Source organism: Saccostrea cucullata, unplaced genomic scaffold, assembly GCF_032062105.1.
Source record: "Saccostrea cucullata isolate Sc308-1 unplaced genomic scaffold, CSIRO_AGI_Scuc_v1 ctg1382, whole genome shotgun sequence".
In the NCBI taxonomy this organism is placed as follows: domain Eukaryota; kingdom Metazoa; phylum Mollusca; class Bivalvia; order Ostreida; family Ostreidae; genus Saccostrea; species Saccostrea cuccullata.
In genome coordinates, this window is record NW_026931734.1 from 366,273 (window position 1) to 380,514 (window position 14,242).

The following is a 14,242-nucleotide window of genomic DNA, read 5'->3' on the forward strand; positions in this document are numbered from 1 at the left end:
AACTCCTTGTGACTTAGACAAGTTATGTTATACAACATGGATTAAATCTTTTATCCAAACAAATGACGTGTTACAACTAAAATTTAATATTCGAAGAATAACACAAAAGTATCAAAACTGAGATAGTCCTTTTCCACATGTTCCAATACAATTTTTATAATTGTTATGTAATGCATTTATCATCTTTGAGTGCGCTTAATTTTCATCATTTAAGAATATAATTTATTTACATAAAGAAGTTGTATTCTGTAAACCTTTCTTTATTTATAAGCCTGGTAACTAAGGTCCCCTGGCCATGCTTTACTGGGCTATTACATCTATCCTCCTACCCGTGGTGTTCACTCTCTCCCCTGTGGGACAGAAATTCGTGGGAAAATGTCTCTATTATCAATCTAACCCTGAATCCACATCCTTTTACTGACGAGTAAGTTTGTTTGCTTGTATGTTTGTTTGTTTGTTTTCCTACAAAATTTAATCACTTTTAAACTATTATTTTTATTCATGAGACACTTTTTTACATTCTCTAATAAATTGATTGCGTATACCGGAATAGAAAGTAGACAGAACTCTTTTTCACTAGGTTGCATGATTGAAATCATGTTCTAAACAGACTTGTCTTGTTATACGAGGGTTGATCAAAAAGTAATGTCACAGTGACCATATCTTTCATATTTGGCGTCATATTATCAAATACTATATACCAAAATATGCACGTATACAAATTGAATTAACATTGAAATTTTGGTTTATTAATGTTATACATTGTATTAAATTCATTTTATAGTTGTTTTAAACATGAAGCATAGGGATAGTCGCCGCGTCACAGCTAAATGTCACGTTTTAAAGAGTACTTTCTTATGAAAAGGACAGACATATTAAAAAAAGCATATAAAAACAAGCCTTATCGCTTACTTATTTTTAAATATTTTGATAATAAACTTAATGTTTTACTCTAATGCTTTTAAGAAATGGAGGGTCGAAATGGGAAAAACGCCACAACAAGCTGCAAGGCATTTTGCATTTTTACTAAAAAAAAAAAGTGAGAAAATTGTCCATAGAGACAGTTACATTGATTAATCAGACTCACAGTAAAAAGAACGTAAATAAGAGTCTTGTTTATAGATGGTTTCAGCGATTTTTTTTAGAGGTTGATGGACCATTGATTGATTAGTAGAGGACAGGAGGTCGGACGAAAACGTCTAACTGGTGTCTGATGTGGTCAAAAGACATGCGTGTATCTGTTATATAGGGGAACATGAACACTTTGTCCTATGATATTGTTCAAAGAATTTCGACAGATGACTTAATTAGGAAAAAGGTGACTGTGCAATGGTTACCAAAAATTCCTGAAGAACAGAAATTTGTGAACGTCTTCGTGAATCTCAAGAGCATTTTTAATGGGAAACGCTTGAATGTATGACGGCGTGTATCTAAAACATGACTTTGTTTAGGTGTGGCGACTACCCAAATCGCACGTTGTATAAAATTTACTATTTTTAAAAGTGGAAATCATGTAGAATTGAAATTTTTAGGTCTGATTTGAAATAATTAAAACTTTCATCATTTATAATTTTGTTGTTTTAAGTCGACTTCTATCAATTATATCGAAGTTGTCACAATACTTTTGAATCAACCCTCGTAAATCATTTAATCAGTAAAGTATTAGATTAATGCCCTGGCAACAAGTAAACTCTTTTGTTACCCTAGATGGTGATTTTATAATTTAAACTTTTCTATTTTGAATTGATTTCTGGGTTTTTAGCTAATGTTGGTAGTGCAATGCAGGTTCTTGAAAAATATTAAATGCATAATTCAGCTTCGCCATACTTAACCTAGATAAACTAAAAAGCCTTTAATTATTACATATGATTAAGGTGTTTCGGCTCTGAATCTGACTTTGTTAATTGCCCGAGGAAAATAATTTCTCTCCATCTTGATTCAATTAAGCTCAACGTCCATTCTGACAATGTAAAAGATGGAGATAGCAAACAATAATCGATATCTTAAATCCAAAAATTAATATGAATCGTGAACAGGGCAAAAACACAGATCCCTGGATACACATAAGGTAGGATTAGGTGCTTGAAAGGACTAAGCATCCCCTGTCACATTCGCCGTAAGCCCTATGTATTGATCAATTACCATGCTACGTTTTGTTAAAATCATGGAGCTAAATGAATCTAAGGATTCTTCCAATGATTGAGCACGACAAATTGTCTGTATATAAAATATGCAAATAGTATTAAAATATAGATTTATATATCTTCTATATTAATATTCTAGAACAATCAAACTAAGTTTGTCTTTTACTCACAGTAAAATAAATTGTTCTTCGCTGTGGGAAAGCTTCCGTGATGCCGTTGCCTTCCAGTCACCCTGTCACGTGGATAGTCGGAGGTTTGACAAGTTCTGTAACGAGAGTAAGCACCACGTGCCAAAGAACAAGGTAAGACACTGATCACGTGAGCTCAATAAAAGTCTATTGGTCAAGTGAACTCGGTTAGCTATGAAGTCAAAAATTGATTCGTGGTAAACAACACACCAAATCGATTCGTCAACTAATAGTAAAGTGAGCTTTATGGATACATTTTAATATAAGTATTGTCTGAAATAAGTTTTTATAGTTTAATTGTGTTCTAGGAAAATGTATATGAGTTTGTCTTTTTATAAATGGTTTATATCTCTCAGTTGATTCGATACGCTTTACGTTCAACTGTAGATACAATGACCTTGTCAACAAAATACACTTTATCATTAAGTCAACCTGACCGACGTTTTTCATATTAATTGTTAGACCATTTTTTTTTCTTTATTTCCATGCTTTCAATACAACCATCAAATACATTTATCAAAATTGCACAGAAAATTTTTCACACCCACCCACTTTCGCACTTCACTCACACTTACATCAACAATACATCAATTTTTGCGAATTTTTACACACTTTATATGGATAAAAAAAGGAACAAAAGTATGCTACATTTGATCTAAATATGTTTTTGTTAGAGGATTACATTTCCAACATAATTTTCCAATGTGACCCTGCAGACTCAAAATTTTCTGCAGTTAGATTTTAACAGATATGTACTTTTCAACCTTATAATACATTTTTAAATGGGCAATCAGCCCATTTAAATTAGGCTTCTTTGCATTTTTTAAGCAGTGAAAAATGTACTGTTTAGCATATAAAATTACAAAATTTATGACATAGTTTGAATTTGACAAAGGTAACTCTCCAAAGATTACATTTTGAATAATAAAACCTACACGTTTTGATGTGTAATTGTAAATATGTAGACTAAGATAAGATCATTCCAAATATTCATTACATCTTTACACATGAACAGACTGTGCAATATGGTTTCACATTCATTGTTACAGAATGTACAAATATCATTTTTTATTTTAATTTTTTAAGGTAATAATTTAAGGTAGTATTCTATGCAAGATTCTAAATTGTAGCCACTGGACAGCTGAATTTGAAGACACCTTAAAGCACACATTAAAAACTTCTCTCAACTCCATTTCTTGAAATCCTTTAAGAAGCATTTCTGAATTCCATTTTGAAAAACCAGTTGGCTTTACATTCTTTGTGTTTAAATACTTTTATAAATATCATTTGAACATTTATCAATCAATATTAATCTTTTGTATAACAATGGCAAAAATGGACGCTGTAGCTTTGAGAAACCTACCCTAGAAAATTTTGTATCTTTTAAAAACTTTGAAATAGCACTTATAATGCTGTTATACTGCATAAAACATACATGATGAATGCTATGTTTTTCCACAAAATTCTCTCTAGATAAAAATGACCCATTGACATCTAAAAAAAACCCCATCAATATACACTTTGATACAAGAGTTTAGCCAAACTGGGGTTGATAAAATTTCAGACTGTGTAAAATTTGCCTTGTCAAAACAATTATCAGTGATGACGGATAACCAAGACTCTAAGACATCTTTCCAAAATTTGTTTTTTTTTTGTACATTTCAACATTTTCAACACAAAATCATCACCCAAATTCAAAATTTTTTCCACAACATCTTGTCCATAAACTATTTCAAAAATACTCAACCATGAATGACTTCCTTTAATAATTCTTTGAATCCATGAACATTTTAGAGACAGTATAAAATTTTTAAGATGTACAATGTTAGGCCTCTATTTTATCACTTTTTGACCCCCATACAAATCTAAACAACTGCTGTGTTAAATCATCTAAGATTTCTTCATTTGGATTTGGTAAGGCCATTTGGTTAGGCCATTACTGTATACAGGGAAATTTTCGCCCCCGTTTTATTTTCGCCCCTTTCGCCCTATTCATGATTGGGCGAATTTAAAACGGGGCGAATTCAAATTACACTGCATAATTTCTTAAACAGAACTATGACTGGGCGAATTTAAGGGGGATGTACAAGCCATATTGGATCTAGTCTGGTGTAAAATAAGAAATACCAAGAATGCGCTTAATACTCTACTAAACTAGCCCAAAGTTACTCAAAGTGCTAATGCACTAATAACCTACTGTTAGAGACCAAATTTAGTAAACAATTAAGTTTATTTTGTCTTAATTAGGAGGAAATTAATCATGTTAGAACTGCGCAGCTACAGCATTTACGAGATGATAAATGCATTGAAAATGGTGTTAGTTTGATTCATTGATAATATGGCTACAACCATTTGTTTCGCTTTTTTCTTGTTATTATCCATAATTCTTGAAAATTTTATTTTTCATATGGGTGTCTTCCTGAGGCAATGTGTTTATTTCGTCCGCCATTCCTCTGTCACACAGAGTTCGAATAACATTGATTTTAGAATAAATATGACCATAATAACATCAAGACAAGAAATTACTAAGTAATAATCATTAGGTTATATTACTTACTACTTATATTTGTTGTATCGCATTATCTGATTAATGAAAAAACGCGATTTTAACCCCACTCCAGCAAATCGGGAAAAACTTTTCTGTTTACAGTTCGAGTTTCCTTGTAAAAATTATTCCACTGAGCACGTGGTTGGCATGTTCAGATATCTGCTGTGGATAGATCCGTTTATTACCATGATTATATTTAATTTTTCATGGAACAAGTCTTGATAATTTGTTGGTTTCTTTAAAACTCAAGAAAAAAATATAAAAATGTCCTAAACATATGTGTTTACGTCGGGTCTTTTTTCTATGGCGATAGAAGTTATTTTGAAATGGGGCACTGCAAGAAGGATGCTTAGCATTTAATTTGAAAATGTTAAACGATATGCGGTGCATGAAAAACAAATTGCAATTACATGTCTTACATTCGAAAAGTTGGTACATATGTCTATTTTGTTTAGCAGTTAGATAGAAAAAAAAATAGGCAGTTATAGGATTTCCTTCAGGCACCTCACATAAATAGCTTGATTGTTTGCAATGACCAACACATTGTATGGAGTAATGTTTGGACATAAAAACGCATCATGTCGCATTATGTTGACTACTTTGTAAGCCCTCGCTCATTGAACATACGAAGCTTGATAAAATATATGGAGTTGTTTCTTTGAAATTTAGAAGCAATCACAATGTTTGCAAACAAAGGTCCATTGCATATGCTATGTCTATCATCGCAAAAAAATGAGAGACTACCCCCCCCCCCTTCCGAAAATCCTATGTTCTTTTTTCAAAATAGTGCCAAAGATTAAAAAATTTTGCATTACTAAGTATGTGATGGAACATGCACTACCCTTATAAGACCATTTGTTATAAAAATATTTGGTTGCCCTCTCTCCCGATCTACTGCCTAGAAATGGCCCGACTCAATTTTATTTTACATCCAATTACAGGATTTTTTTTTTCTTCCGTCAACAAATATGTTTAAATTTTAAGGAAATTTTTTTCTCACCTATAAATACGGACCCAATAATTTTCCCTGAGTTGGGAGGTCCACCAAACGTCATTTTAAAGATGGTATAAAATATTTAATTATGTTGATTTTTTTTCTTTACTCTGTAAAATTGTAATTTTGACAAAATGGGCAATTAGAAAAAAAAAATTATTCATTAAATCTCCTAACCCACTCTGAATAATTTTATTCCTTTTCAAACGTTGCTCCGCTGTAATGAAAATTGTAAATGTTTATTTGACAGAGTATACGGGGGGGGTGATCAAAAGTAAACGATATCTTAGGTATTTGATAGTACATTATAGTTGAAATATTCAAGTATTTTTCAAAGTGTAAATTGGAGATCTTTGATAGCATATTGCTTAATTAAAAACAAACCCCTTTTCAAACTTGCTTTCACCGGGCAACATAACAAGTATCATATTCAACCATCTGCCTTCCTTCACTAAAACGATCTATCCAATCATTGATTGAATTATTAGGAAGTCATTTGTCTTAATAAACTATGAACAAATTCTTATACGTTACTTCAAAGGCATTTTTAAGATATACCATAAATATTTTAGTCGTTTGTTGAATGAGTTCCACAGAGACAACCATTTTTCGTCACAAGTACCTGCATAATGACTTCATTTTCACATTGTGAGCAAAATTTTATTCAGCATATGGTATTTATAGAACTTGAGTGTGCACCAAATTTGTTTCTAATCTAAATTGTGGTTTTGTAGATATAGAGATAGTTCGAGAACTTTTTGATCACCCCTCGTACTAGTAGATACTAACACAAGGTTTTTCATATCGATTTTATGTGTTTAATTTCTTTGTGTTTCATTGGTGATAATTAAACTTTTGATAGATATTATAAGTTATCTGTGGCAAATTTACAAACTCTTAATTTTAAACTTTGATGGTGCTCATTTTTCCTTACCTGGAATCAAAGAGTTTATTTCAATACGTACACTATTTAACAACTGTTCGATAATAATACTAAATAAATTACTTCAAGCCACACTATAACACAATTCCTCTTTTAAAAGTTTTCATATTATTTGAAATATTTTGCAACTGTAATTCTCTTCTACATTTAAAGATTGTTATGTCCCTCCATATTAAGAAGAGGTCTGGAAAACAAACTTCTGTGCTAAAAATAGACCACGTGCTGCTATCAATGAACTACTTTCAGGGTTCTTTACACTCTTTTTGAAGACAACGATACCTTGTTTTGAACTAAAAATTATCATTTAAAAGTGCAAAATTTAGACATTTTCTCAACAAATGGTTGTAGAGAGAACATTAATGCACAGTTTGCGTATTTTTTTGGATTTTTTAAGGCTCTGCTGAATTCTGTAGCTGCGCAGTTCTAAGGAGCATATCAAAAGCATTTTTCTGCAAAAGTATAGATTATATATGCACAACATGCATTCAGTTATGCATATTTATTGTATCTTTATCATAAGGACTTAAAATTTGATCAAAATATAATGTATTTTAGCCATTTGAAGAAATGTTTACATTTTGTTCTCACTGCACTAAAGGTGGCCGGACATCCCCCTTAAAACGGGGCAAAATTGTTCTCAAGTGCAAAAGGGTGAAAAAAAATGGGGCGAAAAAAAGCCTGTATACAGTATTTACCAACTGAATTATCGACGAATTTTGCCATTATTTTCCGATCATAACAAAGAGCACAACTCAGGTGTGACCTGTCGGTAGAGGATGCTCATTCATCTATGGCATCTAGCTGTTCCATCTCTGAAATTTTGGAGCTCCATAATGCTCTGATCCTCTTTTGTATTGTTTAAAGGACTTTTGTTCGTTATCACAATATATTTTATAGTTTGTGTTTTGGAGCAGAGTGTACGAAACAGTGATGAGGTACAGCAACAGAGGGAAACGAACATTCTCCATCTCTGACACCCTTACAGGTAAATATTCTATCTGGAAGACATTTCACATTACACCTTACAGGTAATATTCCATCTGGAAGACATTTCACATAACACCTTACCAGTACATATTCTATCTGGAAGACATTTCACATATCACCTTACAGGTAAATATTCTATCTGTAGGACATTTCACATAAAACCTTACAAGTAAATATTCTATCTGGAAGACATTTTACATAACACCTTACAAGTAAATATTCTATCTGGAAAACATTTCACATAACACCTTACAGGTAAATGTTCTATCTGAAAGACATTTACATAACAACTTACAGGTTAAGATTCTTTTATGAGCACATTTCTCATTACTTGTTATAGACACAATACACTTTACACATTAATGGTAAAGATTCTATTACACTTTACAGATAAATATTCTTTCAGGAAGACATTTCACCATTACTCGTTATGGGTAAAGATTCCATATGGAAGACAATACACCATACACGTTACAGTTAAATATTTTCTCTGGAAGACATTTCAAATAACACATTACAGCGCACTCTAACTTGAAGACATTTCAAACCACACGTTACAGGTTAAGATTCTATCTGGAAGACATTCCCCATTACACTCTCATTTACACAATCTTTCTCGAAGGGCTAATTAATGCATATTAAATAAAAATTTTGTATTTCACACTATTTAAACCTGCCAGTTTTTTATAAGATAAAAGCAGATTGTCGAAAGACAATGAAATACAAACCAAAAGCTCGAACATGATGTTGAATGGGTTTTTTTAAAGAAAAAAGATATTTAAAGGCAGTAATTTATCATAAATAATACCAAAGCTATTGATATAATTGTCGAAGAAACCTTGTTTAATTTCGTGAGAATGTTCATAACCGTATCAGAAATCACCGGAACTGATCTTGTATATCAAATCAGTAAGACTTTTAACCACTGCTTCTAAATTCTCATTGTGATCGCCTTCGGTGAATTTAATGGCTAATTGCACCATAAAGAAGATGCGTGTGACAAAATTTGGTTACTGAAGCGGAATTAATTTAATCTACAATTTAACAGATGTAGGAAATTGGTATGCAAATAAGTGAAGTCTTATAAACTCTACTTCGTATTTGTTGAAATAGTACATAGTCGGATAACACCATTGTAAGCACATGTAGTGGATATTCTGCTGATTATCTTTTAAAGGTGTATCAGTCATTCATTTTTACGGAATCTTTGGTGTTTCATCCCTCAAAATAAGCAAATTATTTTAGCCTGCTATCCCTTTTTACAAGTTTTGTTTTTTTTTTTATTTCTACTTTTGATAGCCGTACGGAGGAATACAATTTACAGATTAAAGTTTGAAATTTTGAAAATTTTATAGACAAATATGTAAAATTTGCAGATTAGAGTGTAAAATAGATTAAAGCGTTGGGTTTATAGTTTAAAGAGTGAAAAATGTTAAATAAAAGTGTCACTAAGAAGATGGATATGGAGATAACGAACAGTAAAAGAATATCAAAGTCCATGAAACAGTGTAAACAATACAAAATAGGAGCAGAGCAAACACGGACCTCAGAAACATCATATGTGGGATCATTTGCCATGGAGGAGTGAGCATCCCCTGATGACCGGTCACATTTGCCGTGTGCTCCTTGTCATGATCGGGAAATAAGGGGAAAATCCGTCGTGCGTATAGTCAGTGTATAAATAACGGACTAACAATTAGTATGAAAAACGTCAGTCAGCATTTGACTAAATGATAAATTGTATTTGCTGACAAGGTCATTGTATCGACCATAAAACTTACGAAATGATGACTTTAAACGAGACTGCTGATATTCTTACATTTCCGTTATGGTCAAAAGCTATGAAGAGGTGTTAATAATTTATAATTATAATAAGACAATGAGTTTTGAGGAGTAAGAAACTGTGCATTAACTGTCAATGAAAAAATCCTCGGAAGTTTTTTTTTCCCACAATATGTTCAATTTATGTGTTCACTTATTCTTATATTTACTTTCAAATAATGAATACATGATAATAATGATACCAACAAGAGGCCCATGGGTCACATCGCTCACATGAATAGCTTTGACCATCCCGTTGTAATACCTTTTGTGACCCGATCCTATAGCCCACGGATCATAATAAGGACAATTTAAAATCTACACTACCACACGATACTTTTGCATAAGTTTCAGCGTTTCTGACCGAGTTGTTTTTGAGAAGATTTTTTTAAAAGATTTTTCCTTTATATTTCTATGTTAAACTTTATATTTCTATGTAACATTTCTATGTAAATCCTATTGTGGCCCCGCCCTACCCCCGTGGTCATGATTTGAAAAATTTTAAATCTACCCTACCCCTGCAGGCTTCAAAGTAACTTTCAGTTTTTGTGGTCAAGTGGTTCTTGAGAAGAAGTGTTTTAATGACCCCAACCTATTTTTGTCTTTTCTTGATTATCTCCCCTTGTGAGGGGACTTGATCCTTCACTTTTATAATCTAAACTCTCCTTCACCCAAAGATACTTTGTACTATGTTTGGATAAAATTGGCCCAATGGTTTTTGAGAAGTGTCAAAAATGTGAAAAGATTACAGACGAACAGACAGAGGGACAGCTATACAGATGGACGGACCGTTCAAACTATGTTGGTATGTCCCTAAATCTTACAGCCTTCTTTAAAGAACTAAAAGGAAAGAGTATATAAGATATGACGATGAATTATGCAGTAAATTTAGAATGTACCTAATTCCAGTATATGACAGTAATACATGTGCTGAGCTACAGGCAGGTATTATAAAGGTGATCATTTTTAATAAGGTTTCCTTGGGGACACAATATTTTGCGGAAGTAACAGTTCGTCTGACGGAGTAGAGCAGGACCGCAGTAAATGTCCTGGTTACTGGCAGACACCGGAGTGCCCCTGGTCAGCTGAAGCCGCCTTTCAACTGCCTCAGAACATGTATATAACATATTACACTTTCATATTATGTTCATGTACATCCCGATTATTGCTGCTTTATTATTTTCCTTTTTGGGAAAAAATGTGCATTAGTAGTAAGTATGATTTAAAAAAAGATTGAAATAATCATTTCAACAGCTTTCAAATTTAATATAGTTGCGAATTTTGTATTTTTTTTTTGGACTTTTAAGTTTGAAACTGTTCGTTATCTCTATATATTTTATAGATCTTAAGGTTTGTTTGTATAAATGATCATTATGATGTGAAATCTGTAAACTTAAGGTGCTTCTGGTTTCAGTACGCGAGATCAGCTCACGGGGAGGTGGAGATTATGCTGAATGCTATGTCATCTCCCTTATTTACGAATGAGTCGTAAGTTTTGTAACAGTTTCCTTTTTCTCACGATGAAATTTATGCCCTATTCACACGGAGAGTTTAATTCGAATTAAACGTAAAGTTACTGCGAATTAGCTTCGCTTAGCGTTCACATGGAGAATTTAATGCGAATTAGTTTAATTCGAATTAATTTACTGCGCATTAAATTACTTTGCGTTAGCTCCGTGTGAACGCTAAGCGAAGCTAATTCGAATTAAATCTTGACGCAAACGTAAGGCCAGAATTAAGTCACAGGACACGCGTTGGTGGTTATACATAGGTATTTGTGCTATATTTGGTTAAAAAATTAAGGGATAGTATGTTAATCACTTAAATCAATGAATACCTGTAGCCACTACATGATGTATCAAAGATGAATCTGCATACATGACGTGATTTACAAATGACGTCATAATAGATTTACTGACGCCTGACAATCTCCTATGCAGAGTTGTCGTTCGTTTCTCTCTCAGACACCTCTGCAATGGGCTCACGTCAAGATTTTTGACATAACGTATAAAAAGTAATATTTCCAGGTTTATTTCAAATTAAATTAATAGTTCTTGAACAATTTAGTAAATGTTTATCTGAAAAGTCAGACATAAACATATAAATTGAATTATAATGAATTTAAACAAACGCACTATTTCTTGTGTTTATCACTGTGAGTGTGATATACGCGAGCCAACGACAGAGGTGAATGTATGAGCCGATGGTAGAGAGTGGACGCCTGAATGTAGAAGAAAAATTTTAATTCGCATAAGTTTACTTTGCATTAGCTGTCATGTGAACGCAATTTAATTCGCATTAGTTTACATCGCATTAATTTACTGCGAATTAAACTCGTCGTGTGAACAGGGCATTAATTTTAAAAATTTGGTCAGCAGAGATAACTGAATTAATGTATCAAACAACAGAATAACAATAGTAATGAGTGATTACAAGTTTCTTTGGCTGAATGGGCCACGGTCGCTGAAATGAGGGAACCGAGGAATCAATATATTGCCTTGTAATGGCATACCTAGACATGTGAACCCTGGGTACAGATGTCCACTGACTAGTCCATACTTGAAAACATTTGTTAAAATGTTGAAAAAGATTTCAGTTATCCTACTGGTTAGCCCAATATCAGCATGCCTGGAGTCAATGCTTGTATGTATGGTTGATATAATCAGGCTTCCGTTCGAGGGGTTCCTTGTAATGATGTAACTGGGCTGGAAAATATAATCTGAAACGATAAAAATACTCGGCAGGAAAAAAGAAACAGGAGAGACAAAAACTGTGAACAAATCTTCGGAGAAACCAAATAAATGTGAACTATGCACGATCAATATATTGAACTTAACACACAATTCTAAAAATCCTATTCGACCACTGTTTGATAGGAATGGGAGGGTGGGTAAAAGTTTCCGCACAGACTGATGACGAAAAAGTGCCGTGACGTCAGAGTTCCGTTGCTAGATGCTATTAAACTACTAACATTTCCGCAGCTGACTGTGATAGGCTGGAGAAATAACAATTAGAAGCTGTGCGTATTGTCACTGGACTTCCTATTTGCGCTCGTCGGCAACGATGTCGATTTGAAACTAAATGCTATATCGCTTCGTAAATACGTATTTTATAAGGAGAATCTTAATTCGACGTAAAATGAGCTTTCTATTGCAGATATTTTATTCGATTTGAGCTGCCCAATCTTATGAGCCCAAGGGTGACTGCTGCCCACATTCTCTTAGCCCATAATTCTGCCTTGCCTCCGAGGTTTGCTATAATTTCGGCATCGTTGAGGAGTAAATGTAGTTTTACTATGATTAATGTTTTATCATGTTTAAAGATATAATTATCCGTCATCCTTTATGAATCAGGTAAACTAGATTTTTTAATATATATCCATTATTAATGAATATCATTTTACAGAGAAACTTGTACGGGACCATCGGTGGAATTTCTAAGAAGAAGATGTTACAAATGTAACTTGCACAATTAATCCAAGGTAAGTAACAACATACATAAAACATTATATCACCAACTGAGGTTTGAATGGTCAGTAAATAGCATGATTTTTTTCAGCCCCCTGAAGTTTCAGCTCTGTTCAGAGAATCCAACATTGCCATTTTGTTCTCTAGATTGTGACCCTAATGTTGCCTCACTCATTTACCACCAACAAGTGTTCTATATATGTTCTCTCCTGTTTACAATAACTATAAGTATGCTTTTCTATTAAATAAAATGCATTAGATAATTTGTGTATATAAATCAAAATGGGCTATGGTGAGATCCAAAGCGCGTTGTACTGAAGACGGTGAAAAAGCACTTCCTATTTTGTAAGACGAGAAAATAAACACCAATCACATAATGTCATAAATAAATTAAATATATATATGAAACAGAAAAAATTTTAAATACACTTCATTCTTACCATGAAAAACTATATTCATCTAGCAACAACAAAAAAAATAGCGATGTAAATAGATATTTAAAAGAAACGGAACTTACTAATTTCATATCTGATGAAGATAGAGAAAATTGCGATCAAGTTCTAACAATTTAAGAATGTGCAGAAGCTGTTTATAATACGAAATTAAACAAATCACCTGGATTAGACGGAATTCCCGTGGGATTTTATGAAATGTTTTGGAAATATGTAAATTTTTATTTATATGAAAGCCTAGTGAGATTATTTGAAGTAGGCAAATTATGATCGTCACAAAGATCTTCTGTTTTATCACTCATACATAAAAAAGGAGCTTGACAAATCTTGATAACTACCATCCCATTAGTTTAACAAATTGCAATTATAAGAATATAGCTATCGTATTTGCAAAAAGACTACAAATTATTATGGCGAAAATGCAAGATTAATACAAGATATATAAATTATTGAAGAGGAAATACTATTGTTTGCTGATTTTCAAAATGCCTTTGATTCAGTTGAAGGAACTTTCTTATTTCAAACTCTTAAAAAGTTTAACTTTGGAGAAAATGTCCTTAGATGAATCAAAATTTTGTACAAAAAAAACATTATTTTCATGTTAGAAATAATAACTGATTAACTAGAAAATGTACAATGTCAAGAGGCATTAGACAAGGATGTCCATTCTCTGCATTGTTTTTTATCATTGTAATCGA

General features: G+C 32.6%; 1 pseudogene; it reads left to right on the forward strand.

The window, feature by feature from the left end:
- The first annotated feature begins 272 nt into the window (after nt 1–272).
- On the forward strand, nt 273–13,337 carry LOC134233393 (ADP-ribosyl cyclase/cyclic ADP-ribose hydrolase-like; annotated as a pseudogene).
- Nucleotides 13,338–14,242: the final 905 nt, after the last annotated feature.